Genomic DNA, 6,000 nt, shown 5'->3' with positions numbered 1-6,000 from the left:
GTAGCTGCGGGGTTTAAACCCTCACCAGGCGCACCTCTTCCACTACAGTGAACGGCAGAGTGACTGATGTTAGTTTGCCTCAAACTTTACTCCTTTACCTGCTTTTTTACTAACACTAACATTACAAAGATGCCCAGAACATCGAAATGAACCTGTGTAGTTTATGGCTGCTCCAACAGTAGTGGCAACATAAAAATAAAAAAAACGGAATGTCTAATATCCACCGCGGTGGCTGAGACCAGAGCCATTGAGTAATGGTTGAGACGAAGCAGTGAAAGATACATAACGCCAGTCTTACCCAATACCAAATCTTTCCGTTTTATTAACACAAGACTGCTGTACTTTATACCTCATACTTTAAATGCTTAGTATGAGGTATAAAATGCAGCAGCCTTGTGTTCATAAAACAGAAAGATTGGGTATTGGGTAAGACTGAAATTATGTATCTTTCAGGACCTTTCACTGCTTTGTCTCAACCATTACTCAATGGCTCTGGTCTCAGCCACCGCGGTGGATATTTTGACATTCCGTATTTATTTATTTTTTATGTTGCCACTACTGTTGGAGCAGCCATAAACTACACAGGTTCATCTCGATGTTCTGGACATCTTTGTAATGTTAGTGTTAGTAAAAAAGCAGGTAAAAGAGTAAAGTTTGAGGCAAACTAACATCAGTCACTCTGCCGTTCACTGTAGTGGAAGAGATGCGCCTGGTGAGGGTTTAAACCCCGCAGCTACGTCGAGTCCGCCTACCGGAAATACGTAGGCTGCGACCATGAGACCCGCTACGGAATCGGTCTATACTGCTTTGCTATCGCTGTAACGCTACTGAAGGAATGAAGAGACAAGTGACATTAACACTGATGGACACAGATGGAACTGATGGTTTGATTTAAGCTGCTTATAACTTCAATGTCTTTACTTGCATCAACAAAATAAAAAAAAATTAAATAAAATATTTTTGATGTCCTATACTGTACATTGTTGTACTTTATTCTATATCTATGCCAGTTGTTAGGTATTTTTCTTTTGTAGATCTGTTATTTTGGTGGATGACGGTTCATGTGATCTATGACCCGGTGTCTCCTATGGTCTTGCCGAATTATGGATTATGTATTGCCCTGTGACTGACATTTGATGTCACGCTGTCCCACTGACTGTAAAATAGTATGGTTCTGGCCCCGCCAGAGTTTAGATAGTAACACTGCTCTCCTAGCTAGCGCTGGTAGATAAGAATTGTTTTGTTTCCGTTTGCCATAACACCCAGCTTCTGTGTTTTCGCCCTTGAAGTTAGTATTCGCTCTAACAGACTGGTAAACTGCACTCAATGACGTTATGCCCTGTCCCCCGGTTCCACTAACTGATATTGCATGTCCGGACTATCTCTGCCCCGTGAGATAGTTCCTGTATGCAATATTCGTGACGTCTTGCATTATCTGTCCATTTGTAAACAAATATGTTTTTTTGACCTTGTTGTTCAACACATTTTCCGGTGTATTGATTACGGTATGCTATATTAACCCTGTTCAATTTGAACATGGGCAGAGATCTTTGTGGAAACGCTGTCCGGATGGGCATGCCTTATTCTCTCCCGGTACAATGGTAAATATATCTGATTGAACCTCCTTCTAGCTCTGCTTGTATGAAGTTGTCTTCCTTGTGTCTGTCAAATGAATTCTAAGGTATTTTGGTTAACTCTGTAATACTCTGACTTTTACTCATTATAGTTCAAAAGGTTTTTATAACCATTTCTGTAAAGTTACAAGCACTCTGCTTCTATTCTGGTGAAGAGTATTTTATTGTAATTAGATTACTTTCTAAAAGTATTTATACAGTTCCGGTGTTCCGGAGCTCCAAGCTCTCTGCTATCGAAGCTTTTCCTTATTTATCATAGTCTTTATTTTAATACAGTCCTTTAACCCATTCTGACCTGAGATCAGATTCATACGAGGTTTCCGCTGGACACACACTGGTCTGATTAACCCATTCTGACCTGAGATCAGATTCTAAAAATGTCAGTCGACTCTTCGATTTTTCAAAAATAGCAGACCTACAAGCTCGTAGCGCGCCACTCGGTGGCGCGCTACGAGCTTGTAGATCTGCTATTTTTCAATAGCTAAAGCATAACATGATGCTAACACCAAAATGGGTGCCCGGTCAGAATGGGTTAAAGTATAATGGTAGAATTATTCCCATCACCATGTGTTTCTGAAACTCCCAGGACCCCCAGTTTGGTATGCATTAGGTCACAAACCCCCCCCCCCCATGACTCACGAGACAAAATGAATCATCTTGTTCCATAATGTACAGTATATGTTACAGTGAGTGAGAAACCAGTACAAGTGAGAAAATGGGCCCGTTGCAATAAATAAATAAATAAATAAAAGGCGGTATATATGGGAGGCCAACGACAGGGGGTCATTTTATCTCCCTCAAAAAGGGACCCGGCTACGGCCTTTAGATTTCAAGAATATTTAGAAAATAGCAGATCTACAGGCTGACAACAATGCAACGTTGTTGTTCATTGTGAGCTTGTAGATTTGGCAGTTTTCAATGTCCGATGTAAACAACAGTATACAGGTGTATATATAGCTATATAAGGTGATCATGTGGCCTATAGTATAGTATAGTCGCTCTTTGGGGGTTTTCATAGACCCGTTTGCTTATTTCTCCCACAACATCTGCAACACTGCCCAGTCGGCCACCACGGGTGCTTAGTCTGAGGGAACTCAAATTAAACTGCAGCACAGGCACACGTCTTACATGGATGAGCATAATGTGTGTGTGGTGCTTAACCCATTCTGACCTGAGATCAGATTCATACGAGTTTTCCACTGACACACACTGGTCTGATCAAACCATTCTGACCTGAGATCAGATTCTAAAAAATGCCCGTCGTTCTTTGATTTTTCAAAATAGCTGACCTACAAGCTCATAGCGCGCCACTCGGTGGCGCGCTATGAGCTTGTAGGTCTGCTGTTTTTCAATAGCTAAAGCATAACATGATTGCCAACACCAAAATGGGTTCCCGTTCAGAATGGGTTAAGGTGTGTCTCTGTGTGTGTGTGTGTGTGTGTGTGTGTGTGTGTGTGTGTGTGTGTGTGTGTGTGTGTGTGTGTGTGTGTGTGTGTGTGTGTGTGTGTGTGTGTGTGTGTGTGTGTGCTCGCTTGACTGTGTGGGAGGCGGGTATATAGCAATGGTGGGGGTCAGCCAGTGTGTGGCATGCCGGAGGCTAACCTATGTTCTGGATTCATGTGCTCCGTTTCCGCGGATCATTTCACAGCTTCCCTTCATACAGTTTTGAGGAAATATATATCGGTGGAAGTTATTATAGCTCGTATGGTGGAGAGTTGGAAATGAACCCTGCACCACTAGGGGGTTAAGTAATTAAACTTGACCAAACTACCGTGTAGCCTAAGGTACAACAATGCGAGCCCAAACTATATAGCACTTTGTGGCTTGATAGATAGTTGCACATTTACAGACACACTTTGTCAGTGTCAGTTGACAGGTAGTCACTATTTATTGTGTGTGCGTGTGTGTGTGTGTGCGTAGTGCGTGTGCGACTGTGCGTGTGTGTGTGTGAGGAGTAAATTTAAGTCTCACTCCTCCAAACCGTTTGGTTGGAGAGTGCTCCCAGTGGACCTCCACCATGGTGGCATGTCATGTCCACTGGCAGACAGGCCAGGGATGCCCAAACCCTCTCTGACAGGTTAGAGTGCATTGAATAGATCTACAGTAACAACACTCCTTTTTTTTTAAATGGCCTTTTGTCTCTGATTCTCATCAATGTCTGCTTGGCCTTTGTTTCAAAACGACAGAAATGCTTACTTGCTTTAAGTGCGTAAAAGGAAGAAACAGAGCTTACAGTTCCATTTGACTGTCTGGGGAAAAAATACGACCCGTCTCCTTTACCGTATGTGTGCAGCTTTTCTTTGACTTTTCCGCTTGCACCCACTTCTGGCAGCACGGTGCAGAAATACATTACAGTAAAAGCAGAGCCTTGAGACAACTTGACTACAGCTGAAGAACCGTTATGTCTTCATATAAGTAGGACTAAATTATATACTTGATGGTCAATGGTTTATGTGACAGCTGCCTAGCAAAACGGTTTCCAATCAATCACATTTGAAATATGGCGACTGTGAAAGCACCCAGTGTCCTATACAGACAAGAACGACGCATTGTTAAAGATCCCCCGCTATGCATAGAGTGGCATTATTAACAAGTCACAGTTGTTGTCTAAACAACTAATTATTTCTCTAATTGGGGGAATAAAACAAATGGGCTCATATATCGTTATTCCTCTCGTATATCTCGCTGCAGGAAAACAATGTTTCACAAGACACGATAGCAGTGTTGTTTCGTCGACTAAAACTAAGACGAAAAATGTGTCGTCGACTACCTTTTTTCACTGACAAAAAAAGAATGGAAACTAAATGAAAATGAAGCTACTTTGACTAAAACTAAGACTAAATATACTGACAATTTCGTCGACAAATAAAACTAAACTAAATGTTAGGAGGGACTCTACTAGTGGACAAGAGATCCAGTATAAGTAATTTTACACTCTGGTTTCATGCTGAAATTAGCCGATCTACAAGCTCACAACGTTGTGAGCTTGTAGAACACTAAGACATTCCAGGTGACTAAAATATGACAAGAAAATAATGAAGCTTCAGTCCAAAGACTATGACTAAACTAAAATAGAAATTTGCTGCCAAAAAACAACACTGCACGATAGAGATAGTTAGAATTACTTGAGAAGATGAGCCTGTTTGCATTCATGAAAACACTCACTTCTACTTCCTAATGGTATCTGAAGGAGCTCTAAAAGCCACAGATAGAACGTACGTAGCACCTCAGTTCACTTTGCAGTTTTGTCTTTTCCATTTATCCCATCGCCATATCTTCCGTTCTCTGTTCCCAGCTCGTTACTTGTCGGATAAGCAGAAAACTCCCATGCCAGTGACTTACTGGGCATACATAAATAGAATCCTAAACCTTATTTAGAGGTATGTTTTATGTGCACAGTGAAAGACTGATCTTTTTCATCATAAAGACCACTGTGGAGTCTCACAGAGTATTATTTTCATAGGCTTATGCATTCTTCTTCTCCTAAAAAGCAGAATCACTTGCTTCCAAATGGGTTCTTTGGATAATGATCAATCATGAGCAGAGCGAGTGGTGGGTCTAAAATAATGAGATCCCATTTCCTTTTCATTCTACCTCTGCCTTCCAATGTTAAAGTCAAGTTTAAGTAGAGACAGCGCATGATGGATAGTTGAGGAGTTCTGAGGAGAGAACGGGTGAGTGAGAGAGATGCAGAGAGGGAGAGAGAGAGAGAGACAGAGAGAGATGCAGAGAGGGAGAGAGAGAGAGAGAGAGAGAGAGAGAGGGAGAGAGCGGGGGAGTCAGGACATAAGGCGTTCCATCGAGCTTGAATAAAAGTGCTGCGTAACGCCGTGCCCCCTTTTTAAATGTCACGTTAACTCTACTCCCCCCATCCCCCCCCCCCCCCCCCCCCCCCCCCCCCCCCCGCATCGACGTCTCTGCACGTAAGGACGGGAGTACAAATGAGACTCGACAATTGAAAGAATTCTCCAGAATGTCATTCAAATCTAAAGACAAGAAGGGAAAGCACGTTCATCATCCATATTTTTGGCCTACTATTAACCCATTCTGACCCGAGATCAGATTCATACGAGGTTTCCACGGGACACACACTGGTCTGATTAACCCATTCTGACCTGAGATCAGATTCTAAAAATGTCAGTCGCTCTTCGATTTTTCAAAAAATAGCAGACCTACAAGCTCGTATCGCGCCACTCGGTGGCGCGCTATGAGCTTGTAGATCTGCTATTTTTCAATAGCTAAAGCATAACATAGTGCCAACACCAAAATGGGTTCCCGTTCAGAATGGGTTAACGGACTGTATGAAAAGCACACAGTGCTCCACTAACTCAACGTTTTGGAAGCACATTAGGAGGCATTTATATTC

This window comes from Protomyctophum bolini (genome assembly GCF_963924005.1).
Source record: "Protomyctophum bolini genome assembly, chromosome: 15".
NCBI classification, from domain to species: domain Eukaryota; kingdom Metazoa; phylum Chordata; class Actinopteri; order Myctophiformes; family Myctophidae; genus Protomyctophum; species Protomyctophum bolini.
The sequence above is the reverse complement of the archived record's forward strand: the minus strand, read 5'-3'. Positions refer to the sequence as shown.